The sequence below is a fragment of the Dendrobates tinctorius genome, unplaced genomic scaffold (assembly GCF_039654945.1).
Source record: "Dendrobates tinctorius isolate UK_male_01 unplaced genomic scaffold, ASM3965494v1 ptg000111l, whole genome shotgun sequence".
In the NCBI taxonomy this organism is placed as follows: Eukaryota; Metazoa; Chordata; class Amphibia; order Anura; family Dendrobatidae; genus Dendrobates; species Dendrobates tinctorius.
In genome coordinates this window covers 9,608,666-9,623,834 of record NW_027361779.1, presented here as the reverse complement: position 1 = coordinate 9,623,834, position 15,169 = coordinate 9,608,666, and positions in this window count along the sequence as shown.

Below are 15,169 nucleotides of genomic sequence, written 5' to 3'. Positions count from 1 at the left end.
AGATATTCATTGGCCCTTTGTTTCTCTTTATTCAACAGCCGCCAAAGAGATGCAGCAGCAGCACCATCAGCACCACCCCAAATGGAGCAGCATGCTGAACGGGAGGGGAGTCCAGAAGCAGATGAGAGACGGTAATTATCAAATCCCCCATTCCTCCAAACTAGGGCCATGGAATATCAAGATATTCATTGGCCCTTTGTTTCTCTTTATTCAACAGCCGCCAAAGAGATGCAGCAGCAGCAGCAGCAGCAGAAATGGCATCACTGGCAGCAGCAATACCCACAGCCATGGAGTCTGGCCATCAACAGGACAGCACATCTTCTTCTGGGAGCCCTCCCTCGCATCGTCAGCGTTTGACGGTAAGTTTTTATTTCCAAAATCCATCATCTCTGTAATATATGTCTATTCATTGCCTTTTATTTCAAAACAGGAATCACAAGATGAAGAGGAGCTCCCAGAAGAAGAAGGAAGGGGTGGACAGACGCTTGGAGTGGGCTCACAATTCGTAAGTTTTTTGCATCAAACGCAGAAACACAACATCACACTACACACAACACATAGAAAACAATGTTCTGCAGACCACACACAGCAAACAAATGCCTACATCCAAACTCATAACATTTTTTGTTTTCTTCTCTAGTCTTCCCAATCTGGTGCTCGGCCAAGAGGTCCTCGCAGTGCCTCCCAGGGTCGTCGGCGACAGCAACGCGGCGGTCACCAGCGTGTAAGTATAAATATTTTTGCTTTGTTTTTTTGCACTTTTTATTTCATTTCTTTTGTGGAGGCTAATTATGTTATTTTTGTCTTTTTCTTTAACAGCCTTCACAGCGTGCTCCCGACTCTGACGGTGAGGATGGAGGGATTGATGTGGACCGCCTCATCGATCTCGTCAGAGAAAGGGAGCCGCTCTGGAATATGGCTGACCGCCGCCACGCTGACCTGATCATTACCCGACGACTCTGGGAGGAAATCTGTTCTCTCCTTGTGGGCCGCTGGGAGGACCTCGAAGCTCGGGACCAGATTAAAGAGCGTAAGTATATACAGTAACGGTTGCTTGATGTAAACCAGTGTTTCCCGAACTCCAGTCCTCGTGGTCCCCACGGATCATGTGTTCAGGATTTCTATTTACTATTGAAATCCTGAAAACATGACCCCTGGGGACCATGAGGACTGGAGTTTGTGAAACACTGATGTTGTATACTAACCACTCCTTTCTCGTTTCAGGGAACAGAATTGTGAATCGGTGGCGGTCTGTGAGGGATCGTTTCAAGAAGGAGTTCAATAAAGAGATGCGGGCCCCGAGTGGATCTGGAGGACGCAGGAGCAAGTACAAGTACGCACAAGCCCTGTCGTTCCTCCGGGAAACAATGCTCACCAGAAGGTAAATATTACACACCACATGTGAAAAAAATGTTAGATGTAACTTTTTTTTTTCAGCCAGGGCCATACCATGTCAGTATTTTAATTGTTTTTTTTTCTCTTTATTCCACAGCACGGTGAGCAGCACTCGGGAGCCTGCACGATTGGACCCTTCTGAGGCGATCCCTGAGGAGACCGGCACCGAGGGACACTTCGACCGCCCCGGTACATCTGCACCTTCCCTGCCTTCCCACACATTCGACCCATCTGTCCCATCCACCAGCACAGGAGCATCGTGGCCGCCTACATTACATGAAGCTGCTGGTGAGGAGATCGCTTTCCCTTTACCCCACCCTTCTGCCCCTGCCGCCTCTAGTACACCTGCGGGTACTGGGCGACAGCGGCAGAGGGGTCAGGAAAAGAGTTATGCGCAAGAGTTATTGCATCTGAATGCATCTTTCCAGAACTGTCTCAAAGTCTTGTCAGAGCAAATCTCCGCAGGCTTTCAGCAGATCAACTCCAGCATTCTGGAGGTGAAGACACTTCTGCAAACCATGCATTCAGAAGCAAGATCTTCGCCAAACCACACCTTTTTCAGGTCTGTTGTGGAGCGCATGGAAACGCTCTCTCCTGCCCAGCAGATGCATGTAATGCATTCGTGCCACGGTGCTCTACAGCAGGTTACCTCCCAACCTCCACCTCCCACCACTGTAGTTCCTCCACCTGCACCCCCTCCAGCCACTTTCCATCCTCCCCCTCCTATTACATCTGCACCCCCTCCAGCCACTTTTCATCCTCACCCTCCTACTACATACCAGCAACCTCCCCAGTACCAGCAACCTCCCCAGTACCAGTCATCTCCCCACTTCCAGCAACCTGCCCCGTACCAAACTCCTTCCCCGTACCAAACTCCTTCCCCGTACCAAACTCCTTCCCCATACAACTTTCCATCAACATCATCTGCTCCTACAGTCCCTGCCCAACCCTCCACTCCACCACCCACCACCTCTTCTGCTTCCCACATGTCCACCCATTCTGTAGTTTTTTCCACACCTTCACCTCTAACTGTTCCTTCCCCACCAAGATCCCAGTCCTCTCTCCACACACCCAGTGTCGAAGTGTCCCGCAGCCCCTCCAGCAGTATTTCCACCCCACAGTACACAGAATTGTAATGTGTGTTTTTTGTAATAAAAATGCCCATTGGGTTTAAAACCTTTCTAAAAAAGTTTTTTTGCACTTTAAAAACATTTTACAAAAAAAAAAAAAATTAAATAAAAGTTAAATTATCGTTTCACAATGGTTGTCTGTCATTTCTTTCTGCGGCGAACTATGTTTTAAAAAAAGGTTAAATACAGGGTATTTCAAAGGTAAAAAGGTATTCAAAACCAGGTATAACTGTGGGTAAATTTTAGCTTTTTGCCACAGTTGTGTTCCTGGTTGTGTTTGAAGCAAAGTATTTCACTTAAAAAGTTGTGTTTATTGTTGGTGATTTCCTACCAATGTACACAACTTTTGTTAAAAGGTGAAATACTTTGCATAAAACACAACCAGGTACACACCTGTGGCCTAAAGGTAAAAATAGTAAGACCATGACAAGATAGCCAACTTTGGTTGGCAAAGGTATATACTGTTGGTCCAGAAGGTACACAAGTTTAGGGCAAAAATCTCTCACACTCTGTCATCCCAGTGTACTCTGCCTTGAGGTGACATAAAGTATAGTGGAAAATTGTCCCTGAAACCGTCACAGAACTTCTAGTGGTAATATTTCCAATGACAACATCCATCTTCGCCAGTAACTTGCTCTTCTCTCCAACCTGCACTTTCTTCTCTACAACCTGTCAAAGAAGGGCTGTAGGAACATGCTATATCTAGTTTTCCAGTAGCCAATCCCGTTCGGAAGGCCACAAGGGTCAATTTTAAAAACCGGATCCGGCGTAATCCGTCGAAAAACGGATAGAAAAACGGATGAACCGGATGAGACGGATCCGGTTTTGTCTGTCAAGAAAAAGACGGATCCGGCAGAAAACCGGATCCGTCACATCCGGTTTTACTAAACATTTGCCGGATCCGGCGTTCCGGCACGACGCCGGATCGCGCCTGACGCCGAAAACCTGATGTGTGAAAGTAGCCTTAGCAAGAATAAAGAACAACTACAAAAATGACATCAAAGGTGCTCAAACACCTTAAATAGATGTTGGCTGAACACTCATTTGATTGCCAGCCAAACCTGTCAGCTTCCAGAAGAAGAAAAGGATTGAAAGTCAATATGCCCAACATCATCTTAAGGGAGTCCCCCCATACACCTTAGGGGCAGCACGGTGGCTCAGTGTTTAGCGCTGCAGCCTTGCAGCGCTGGAGTCCTGGGTTCGAGTCCCACCAAGGACAACATCTGCAAGGAGTTTGTATCTTCTCCCCGTGTTTGTGTGGGTTTCCTCTGGGCACTCCGGTTTCCTCCCACACTCCAAAAAAAAACATACTGATAGGGAATTTAGATTGTGAGCCCCATCAGGGACAGTGATGAAAATATGTGCAAACTGTAAAGCGCTGCGGAATATGTTAGCGCTATATAAAAATAAAGTATTATTATTATTATACACCTAAGATATTGTGCGCTGATTACACAAAAGCAATTTGTGCCAGTATGTCGTTAATATGGGTCTTTTCCATGGATCATCTGGCACATCCAACCTTTACATGGACAGCGCTTTTCTTTCAATGCAGAATGTAAAATGTTTGACACTTGACAATGCTGCAAAATCATAGATTTCCACATACAACACCAGGAAACCTTGTCTGTATTTATAAAACTCTTCTATTATAAAAACTGACAAAAGTGTTTAGTAAAAGGCAACTGCATCCTTGAAAACTCCAATTTTTCTTCTCTTTCATGTGTGTCACTCTTCTAGACAATGACTAATCTGCCAGTCTTTGGTAGGTCAGAATACACAGAATACATACTGTAGCATTTTCTATTATCTGTAGCATTATAAAAAAAGTCTTTTAGTCTCATTTTTAGAATAATTAATGCTCTCTGTTTAGTTTTGCTTGTTTACTCTAAGGTCTTCGTTATTATTGTTCGATGTCTGTTGTATCATCAGGGTTTTAATTATCTGGAAAATCCTAAACTCATGCGTTGTGCTTAGATTTTAATGTTAATTTTACTTGAAAAAAAGGTAATATATTTTTGCTTAGGAAATAGTTACATGTTTTTCTTTCTCAGACATGTCTATGAAATAAATATTTTTTTGACAATTTGGAAACATTTTGAGAAGCTCAGTGATGGCTAATTCTTTTTATGGAGCTTAAAAAAAGTAACTAACCAGTTAGTGTCATAAATAAATAAATGAACTAAAACTACCATGTTTAAAGGGATTCGCTATTTACACTCATCCTGCCCATTTGGCAATGCTAGTCCTGGCTCAGGGCTGGACTGGGACAAAAATGCAGCCCTGCCACACAAATCCCACCAGCCCACAAACTATCTCACTAATCTGCCACGATCAGTGAATTTTTGCTATACTTTGTCGTCCCCTCATCTCTCTCTTAAAGGAGTTATTTGAAGAGCCACATGTGAAAGGCGCCACAATGTGTATGATTGACCACAGCTCCATTTACATGGTGCTCTTCAAAGCTACATTTCCCAGGATCATGGGGGTCCCAGCGGTCAGATCCACAACAAACAGAAAGTCATCCCCTATCCCCACATAATGCTCCATACAGTATTATGGGCCCCATAAAATGTTCCATACAGTATATTGGGCCCCATACATTACTTCATACAGCATAATGGGCCCCATATATTACTTCATACAGTATAATGGGCACCATATATTACTTCATACAGCATAATGGGCCCCATATAATTCTTCTCCCCATACCCTGCTGCTCTGGTCTCCTCAGTGTATTCTGATCCTCCGTACTGCTTGTCACAGGGACATCATTGACTTTATGTATATAATTGTCCACTTGGATTGATTGTAATAGTGATTTGTTTGTACCCTGTTGTGTGGGGCTGGCCCACTTTATGGGGGTGCTCAGGGTATATGATTATACACCAGTAAAAAGTATGAAAGTCTCAATGTGACCAGTGCCACCTAGTTTCCTACCTCTCTTATTCTACTGGTACTGTGGGCACACTGACTGGTACTGAGGAAAAGAAAGAACAGAGAGAGAGAAAAAGAAAACAGAGAGAGAAAGAAAGAAAGAAGAGAGAGAAAGAAAAAGAAGAAAGAAAGAAATAAGAGATAGAGAGAAAAAAGAAAGAGGGGAATAAAAGAGAGAACAGAGAGAGAAAGAAAGAAGAAAGAAAGAACAGAGAGAGAAAGAAAGAACAGTGAGAAGAAATAAAGAGGGGACAGAAGAAAAGAACAGAGAGAGAAAAAAGAAAGAGGGGAAAGAAAGAACAGAGAGGGAGAGAGAAAGAAAGAGGGGTAAGAACAGAGAGAGAAAGAAAGAGAAAGAAAGGGGAAAGAAAGGACAGAGAGAGAAAGAAGGAGAAAGAGGGGAAGGAAAGAAGAGAAAGAAAGAATGAAAGAAAGAAAGGAAGAAAGAAAGGGGAAAGAAAGAACAGAGAGAAAGAAAGGAAGAAAGAGGGGAAAGAAACAACAGAGAGAGAAAGAAATAAAGGGGAAAGAAAGAACAGAGAGAAAGAAACAAACAGAGAGAGAGCGAGAGAGAGAAAGAAAGAACAAAGAAAGAAAGAAAGAAAGAGGGGACAGAAAAAAAGAACAGAGAGACAGAAAAAATAAGAAAGAGGGGAAATAAAGAACAGAGAGGGAGATAGAAAGAAAGAAAGAGGGGAAAGAAAGAACAGAGAGAGAAAGAAGGAGAAAGAAAGACTAGAGAGAGAGAAAGAAAGAAAGAGAATAGAAAGAAAGAAGGAGTAGAAAGAAAGAGAACAGAGAGAGAAAGAAAGAAAGAACAGAGAGAAAGAAAGGAAGAACAAAGAGAGAGAAAGAAAGATTACAGAGAGAAAGAAAGAGGAGAAAGAAAGAGAAGAAAGAAAGAACAGAGCAAAAAAAAGAGAGAAAGAGAAAGAAAGAGGGGAAAGAAAGAACAGAGAGGGAGAAAGAAATAGGGGAAAGAAAGAAAGAACAGAGAGAAAGAAAAGAAGGAATAAAAAGAACAGAGAGAGAAAGAAAGAGTGTACAGAATAAAAGAACAGAGAGAGAGAGAAAAAAAAGAGGAGAAAGAAAGAACAGAGAGAGAGAAAGAAAAAGAAGAAAGAAAGAAATAAGAGATAGAGAGAAAAAAGAAAGAGGGGAATAAAAGAGAGAACAGAGAGAGAAAGAAAGAAGAAAGAAAGAACAGAGAGAGAGAAAGAAAGAACAGTGAGAAGAAATAAAGAGGGGACAGAAGAAAAGAACAGAGAGAGAAAAAAGAAAGAGGGGAAAGAAAGAACAGAGAGGGAGAGAGAAAGAAAGAGGGGTAAGAACAGAGAGAGAAAGAAAGAACAGAGAGAGAGAAAGGAAGAACAGAGAGAGAAAGAAAGAACAGAGAGAGAGAAAGAAAGAACAGAGAGAGAAATAAAAACAGAGAGAAAAAGAAGGAAAGATTAGAGAGAGAAAAAAAGGGGAAAGAAAGAAACAACAGAGCGAAAGAAAGAACAGTGAGAGAGAGAAAGGAAGAGGGGAAAGAGAGAAAGCGAGGAAATAAAGAAAGAACAGAGAGAGAGAAAGAAAAAAAGAAAGATTAGAGAGAGAAAGAAAGAACAGAGGGAGAAAGAAAGATTCTATAAAGATACTATAGCAGCCTGGCTCCCATTGTAGTGCCCACCTGAGCCTCCTGATGCAGGACATATCATGATCTGCTCACATGGCCGGCATCCCCGAGTCCAAGGCAATCCCGCTTTCCACGCTGTCGGAGGAGGACACGGTGATGGATTTGAAGCCTTCCCTGAAGTGCCTCCATGGTTACATCACAATCTCCTCCCGAAATTACCTCATTTCCAGTCAGCTTCTAGCATGTCACTTCCGGTGGAACCTCACATGCGAATTTTAAAGTGCTCCTCGGGGCTCCACCGTATACTCCTGTGTCCACGGGAAAAGTAAGATCCCGGCCGGGGCAGTGGGGCCGACTCTCTCTCAAAATCGGGACTGTCCCGCTGGGAGGTATGAATGCTCCCCACCATACACCTTGTACACTCATGGCTCCGCACACCTCATACACACACGGTTCCACTTTGTATGCCTCATACACACACGGCTCTGCTCCGTACACCTTGCGCACACATGGCTCCACTCTGTAAACCTTGTACACACACGGCCACTCTCTTTACACCTCGTACACACATGGCTCCACTCCGTAAACCTTGTACACATGCGGCTCCACTCCATACACCTTGTACACATGCGGCTCCACTCCGTACACCTCATACACACGCAACTCTGCTCCGTACACCTTGCACACACGCAACCACGCTCTGTACACCTTGTACACATGCTGCTCCGCTCTGTACACCTCGCACACACACGGCTCAACTCAGTAAACACATGGCTCCACTCCGTAAATCTCGTACACATACGGCTCTGCTCCGTACACCTTTTACACATGTGGCCACGCTCTGTACACCATGTACACATATGGCTCTACTCCGTAAACCTTGTACACATGCGGCTTTGCTTCATACACCTCGTACACACGCGGTTCCGCTCCAAACACACGCAGCACCACTCCATACACACACGGCTCTGCTCTGCTCAGTACACACAGCTCTGCTTCGCTCCGTACACACAAGGCTCAGCTCCGTACACTTCGTACACACAGGGCTCCATTTTGTATGCCCAATACACACACAGCTCCACTCCGTACAACCCTTACACACGCGGCTCTGCTCTACACCCTGTACACACGCGGCTCCGCTCCGTACACCCCATACACATGCGGCTCAGCTCTGTACACCCCGTACACACGTGGCTCCGCACACCTCGTTCACACGCGGCTCCACACTGTACACCTCGCACACATATGGCTCCACTCTGTAAACCTCATACACATGCGGCTCTGCTCCGTACACATTTTACACATGTGGCCAAGCTCTGTACACCTGGTACACATACGGCTCTGCTCCGTAAACATTGTACACTTGCGGCTTTGTTCCATACACCTTGTACACAAGCAATCCGCTCTGTACACCTTGCACACACGTGGCTCCGCTCCATACACATGCGGCTTCACTCTGTACACACACGGCTCTGCTCTGTACACACATGGCTCCACTCCATATACCTCGTACACATGCAGCTCTGCTCCGTACACCTCGTACACACGCACGGCTCCGCTCCGCACACCTTGCACACACGTGGCTCTGCTCCGTACACCTCGCACACACGCAGCTCCGCTACGAACACCTCGCACACACGTGGCTCTGCTCCGTACACACGCGGCTCCGCTCAGTACACCTCGAATACGCGTGGCTCTGCTCCGTACACCTCGCAAGCACATGGCTCTGCTCTGTACACCTTGCTCATGCGCAGCTCTGCTACATCCACCCTGAAAACCCCCCTGACCCCACACATAAACTTCCCTCATCCAGCACGATGACAACCAGAACAGCAGAGTCTTGCTTACAATGAGGGCTGTGTGCACAGGACCTGTGATGAGATCACAAGAGCGGAGGAGTCAGGAGTCACATGATCAGGGGGCCCTGACTCCTTCCCTCCTGTGACCTCATCAATTACAAGCCTCTGCAGGCTACCAGCAGCACCAGCGTGCAGAGGCTAAATTGTAGGTGCTGCGGGTAGCAGAGCGCATAATGCTGTCCCCTGTGCACAGCAGCTGCCTGCCGCCTGAGGCAGCTGGCTCAAAGGCTCAAATGGCCTCATTATAGGTGCGCCCCTGCTACTAGGGACTATACAACAAGACCTGCATAGTCCAATGCTCTCTCCGACCCGGCTTTTACCTGCCCTGCTGAAGGTGATTGACAGGTCTTTCGCAAAGTATTGTAGCGACCTGTGCTTGAGTGGCAGCAGAAGATTCACATTCTGGTGGCTATTGGATTATTTATGAATTGATGCCATTATCTGTCTTTAAAATAATTATTTCAGTTGGATATATGTATATAATTGACTAATATGTAATAATTATGACAACTATTTCACAGTCTGACATTTCACAAATGATAATACGTGCATCAGATATACATACAATTATGTCATGGGCAGCACGGTGGCTATGGTTAGCACTGCAACCTTGCAGTTCAAATCCCACCAAGGACAACATCTGCAAGGAGTTTGTTTGTTCTCCCCGTGTTTGCGTGGGTTTCCTCTGGGTTCTACAGTTTCCTCCCACATTCCAAAGACATAGTGATAGGTGATTAGATTGTGAGCCCCAATGGGGACAGTGATGATAATGTCTGTAAAGCTCTGACTAATAAGATAATGCTATCTAAGCAAAGCATAATAAATAAATAAAACTTTCATTACATTCTAAGAATGTACCAAATTATTCACTTAGTTAATGATACTGTTTAACCCCTTCACCCCCAAGGGTGGTTTGCACGTTCATGACCGGGCCAATTTTTACAATTCTGACCACTGTACCTTTATGAGGTCATAACTCTCGAACGCTTCCATGGATACCGGTGATTCTGACATTGTTTTCTCGTGACATATTGTACTTCATGTTTGTGGTAACATTTCGTTCAAATAACTTGCGTTTATTTGTGAGAAAAACGGAAATTTGGCGAAAATTTTGAAAATTTCGCAATTTTCCAACTTTGAATTTTTATGCCCTTAAATCACAGAGATACGGCACACAAAAAACTTGATAACTAACATTTCCCACATGTTTACTTTACATCAGCACAATTTTGGAACCAAAATTTTTTTTTGTTAGGAAGTTATAAGGGTTAAAAGTTGACCAGCGATTTCTCATTTTTACAACACCATTTTATTTTTAGGACCACATCACATTTGAAGCCACTTTGAGGGGTCTATATGATAGAAAATACCCAAAAGTGACACCATTCTAAAAACTGCACCCCTTAAGGTGCTCAAAATCACATTCAAGAAGTTTATTAACCCTTTAGGTGCGTCACAGGAATTTTTTTGAATATTTAAAAAAAAATGAACATCTAACTTTTTTTCATAAAAAAAATACTTCAGGTTCAATTTTTTTTATTTTACCAAGGGTAACAGGAGAAATTGAACTGCAAAAGTTATTGTGCAATTTGTCCTGAGTACGCAGATACCTGATATGTGGGGGGGAACGACTTTTTCGGCGCATGGCAGAGGTCAGAATGGAAGGAGCGCCGTTTGACTTTTTCAATGCAAAATTGGCTGGAATTCAGATTGGACGCCATGTCACGTTTGGAGAGTCCCTGATGTACCTAAACAGTGGAAACCCCCTACAAGTGACCCCATTTTGGAAACTAGACCCCCCAAGGAACTTATCTAGATATGTGGTGAGAACTTTGAACCCCCATGGGCTTCACAGAAGTTTATAACATAAAGCCATACAATTAAAAAATCATATTTTTTCAACAAAAATGATCTTTTCACCCTCAATTCTTATTTTTCCAAGGGTAACAGGACCCTAAAAGTTATTGTGCAATTTGTCCTGAGTACGCTGATACCCCACATGTGGGGGTAAACCACTATTTGGGCGCATGGCAGAGCTCGGAAGGGAAGCAGCGCCATTTGACGTTTTTGGCTGGAATTGAGATCGGACACCATGTCGCGTTTGGAAAACCCCTGATGTACCAAAACAGTGGAAACCCCCCACAAATGACACCATTTTGGAAAATAGACCCCCTAAGGAACTCATCTAGATGTGTGGTGAGAACTTTGAACCCCCATGGGCTTCACAGAAGTTTATAACATAAAGCCATACAATTAAAAAATCATATTTTTTCCACAAAAATGATCTTTTCACCCTCAATTCTTATTTTTCCAAGGGTAACAGGACCCTAAAAGTTATTGTGCAATTTGTCCTGAGTACGCTGATACCCCACATGTGGGGGTAAACCACTATTTGGGCGCATGGCAGAGCTCGGAAGGGAAGCAGCGCCATTTGACGTTTTTGGCTGGAATTGAGATCGGACACCATGTCGCGTTTGGAAAACTCCTGATGTACCAAAACAGTGGAACCCCCCCACAAATGACACCATTTTGGAAACTAGACCCCCTAAGGAACTTATCTAGATGTGTGGTGAGCACTTTGACCCCCCAGTGCTTCACAGAAGTTTACAACGCCCGGGCGTGAAAATAAAAAATTCGTATTTTTTCCACAAACATGATCTTTTAGTCACCATTTTTTTATTTTCCCAAGGGTACCAGGAGAAATTGGACCCCAAAAGTTGTTGTCCAATTTGTCCTGAGTATGCTGATACCCCATATGTGGGAGAAAACTACTGTATGGGCACACGTCGGGGCTCGGAAGGGAAGTAGTGACGTTTTGGAATGCAGACTTTGATGGAATGGTCTGCGGGTGTCATGTTGCCTTTGGAGAGCCCCTAATGTACCTAAACAGTGGAAACCCCCCACAAATGACACCATTTTGTAAACTAGACCCCCCAAGGAACTTATCTAGATGTGTGGTGAGCACTTTGACCCCCCCAGTGCTTCACAGAAGTTTACAACGCCCGGGCGTGAAAATAAAAAATTCGTATTTTTTCCACAAACATGATCTTTTAGTCACCATTTTTTTATTTTCCCAAGGGTACCAGGAGAAATTGGACCCCAAAAGTTGTTGTCCAATTTGTCCTGAGTACGCTGCTACCCCATATGTGGGAGAAAACTACTGTATGGGCACACGTCGGGGCTCGGAAGGGAAGTAGTGACGTTTTGGAATGCAGACTTTGATGGAATGGTCTGCGGGTGTCATGTTGCCTTTGGAGAGCCCCTAATGTACCTAAACAGTGGAAACCCCCCACAAATGACACCATTTTGTAAACTAGACCCCCCAAGGAACTTATCTAGATGTGTGGTGAGCACTTTGACCCCCCAGTGCTTCACAGAAGTTTACAACGCCCGGGCGTGAAAATAAAAAATTCGTATTTTTTCCACAAACATGATCTTTTAGTCACCATTTTTTTATTTTCCCAAGGGTACCAGGAGAAATTGGACCCCAAAAGTTGTTGTCCAATTTGTCCTGAGTACGCTGCTACCCCATATGTGGGAGAAAACTACTGTATGGGCACACGTCGGGGCTCGGAAGGGAAGTAGTGACGTTTTGGAATGCAGACTTTGATGGAATGGTCTGCGGGTGTCATGTTGCCTTTGGAGAGCCCCTAATGTACCTAAACAGTGGAAACCCCCCACAAATGACACCATTTTGTAAACTAGACCCCCCAAGGAACTTATCTAGATGTGTGGTGAGCACTTTGACCCCCCCAGTGCTTCACAGAAGTTTACAACGCCCGGGCGTGAAAATAAAAAATTCGTATTTTTTCCACAAACATGATCTTTTAGTCACCATTTTTTTATTTTCCCAAGGGTACCAGGAGAAATTGGACCCCAAAAGTTGTTGTCCAATTTGTCCTGAGTACGCTGCTACCCCATATGTGGGAGAAAACTACTGTATGGGCACACGTCGGGGCTCGGAAGGGAAGTAGTGACGTTTTGGAATGCAGACTTTGATGGAATGGTCTGCGGGTGTCATGTTGCCTTTGGAGAGCCCCTAATGTACCTAAACAGTGGAAACCCCCCACAAATGACACCATTTTGTAAACTAGACCCCCCAAGGAACTTATCTAGATGTGTGGTGAGCACTTTGACCCCCCAGTGCTTCACAGAAGTTTACAACGCCCGGGCGTGAAAATAAAAAATTCGTATTTTTTCCACAAACATGATCTTTTAGTCACCATTTTTTTATTTTCCCAAGGGTACCAGGAGAAATTGGACCCCAAAAGTTGTTGTCCAATTTGTCCTGAGTACGCTGCTACCCCATATGTGGGAGAAAACTACTGTATGGGCACACGTCGGGGCTCGGAAGGGAAGTAGTGACGTTTTGGAATGCAGACTTTGATGGAATGGTCTGCGGGTGTCATGTTGCCTTTGGAGAGCCCCTAATGTACCTAAACAGTGGAAACCCCCCACAAATGACACCATTTTGTAAACTAGACCCCCTAAGGAACTTATCTATATGTGAGGTGAGCACTTTGACCCCCCAGTGCTTCACAGAAGTTTACAACGCCCGGGCGTGAAAATAAAAAATTCGTATTTTTTCCACAAACATGATCTTTTAGTCACCATTTTTTTATTTTCCCAAGGGTACCAGGAGAAATTGGACCCCAAAAGTTGTTGTCCAATTTGTCCTGAGTACGCTGACACCCCATATGTGGGAGAAAACTACTGTATGGACACACGTCGGGGCTCGGAAGGGAAGCAGTGACGTTTTGGAATGCAGACTTTGATGGAATGGTCTGCGGGTGTCATGTGCGTTTGGAGAGCCCCTGATGTACCTAAACTATTGAAACTCCCCACAAATGACCCCATTTTGGACACTAGACCCCCCACGGAACTTATCTAGATGTGTGGTGAGCACTTTGAACCCCCAAGTGCTTCACAGAAGTTTATAACACTCGGATGTGAAAATAAAAAAATCATTTTTTTCCACAAAAATGATATTTTTGCCCCCAATTTTTTATTTTCCTAAGGGTAACAGGAGAAATTGGACCCCAAAAATTGTTTTGCAATTTGTCCTGAGTAGGCTGCTACCCTACATGTGGGGGTAAAACACTGTTTGGGCGCATAGCAGAGCTTGGAAGGGAAGGAGCACCATTTGACTTTTTCAACTCAGAATTGGCTGGAATTGAGATCAGACGCCATGTTGCATTTGGAGAGCCCCTGATGTGCCCAAACAGTGGAAACCCCCAATTCTAACTCCAACCCGAACCCCAACACGCCCCTAACCCTAGCCCTAACCCTAGCCCTAACCCTAGCCCTAACCCTACCCCAACCCTACCCCAACACACCCCTAGCCCTAACCCTAGCCCTAACCCTAATGGAAAAATGGAAATAAATACATTTTTTTTATTTTATTATTTTTCCCTAACTAAGGGGGTGATAACGGGGGGTTTGATTTACTATTTATGGCGGTTTTTATGTTTGGCGGCTGTCGCACGCTAAAAGATTCTTTTTATTGTAAAAATAGTTTTTGCATCACCACATATTGAGAGCTATAATTTTTCCTTATTTTGACCCACCGAGTCATGTGAGGTCTTATTTTTTGCGGGACGAGTTGACGTTTTTATTGGTACCATTTTCGGGCACGTGAAATTTTTTGATCGCTTTTTATTCCGATTTTTGGGACGCAGAATGAACAAAAACCAGCGTTTCATGAATTTCTTTTGGGGGGGGTGCGTTTACACCGTTCCGCGTGCGGTAAAATTGATAAAGCGGTTTTATTCTTCGGGTCAGTACGGTTACAGCGATACCTCATTTAGGTCGTTTTTTTATGTTTTTGTCGGTTTTATGCAATGAAAACTATTTTATATAAAAAATAATTATTTTTGCATCGCTTTATTCTGCGAGTTATAACTTTTTTATTTTTTCGCTGATGATGCTGTGTGGCGGCTTGTTTTTTGCGGGACAAGATGACGTTTTCAGCGGTACCATGGATATTTATATGCGTCTTTTTGATCGCGCGTTATTGCACTTTTTGTTTGGCGGTATGATAATAAATCATTATTTTTTGCTTCGTTTTTTATTTTTATTTTTTAAGGGGTTCGCTAAAGGGGTTAACTAATGGGACAGTTTTATAGGGCAGGTCGTTACGGACGCGGCGATACCTAATATGTGTACTTTTATTGTTTTTTTTTTTATTATTTTCAAAAAATGAATTTATTGGGGACTATTTTTTTTTTTTT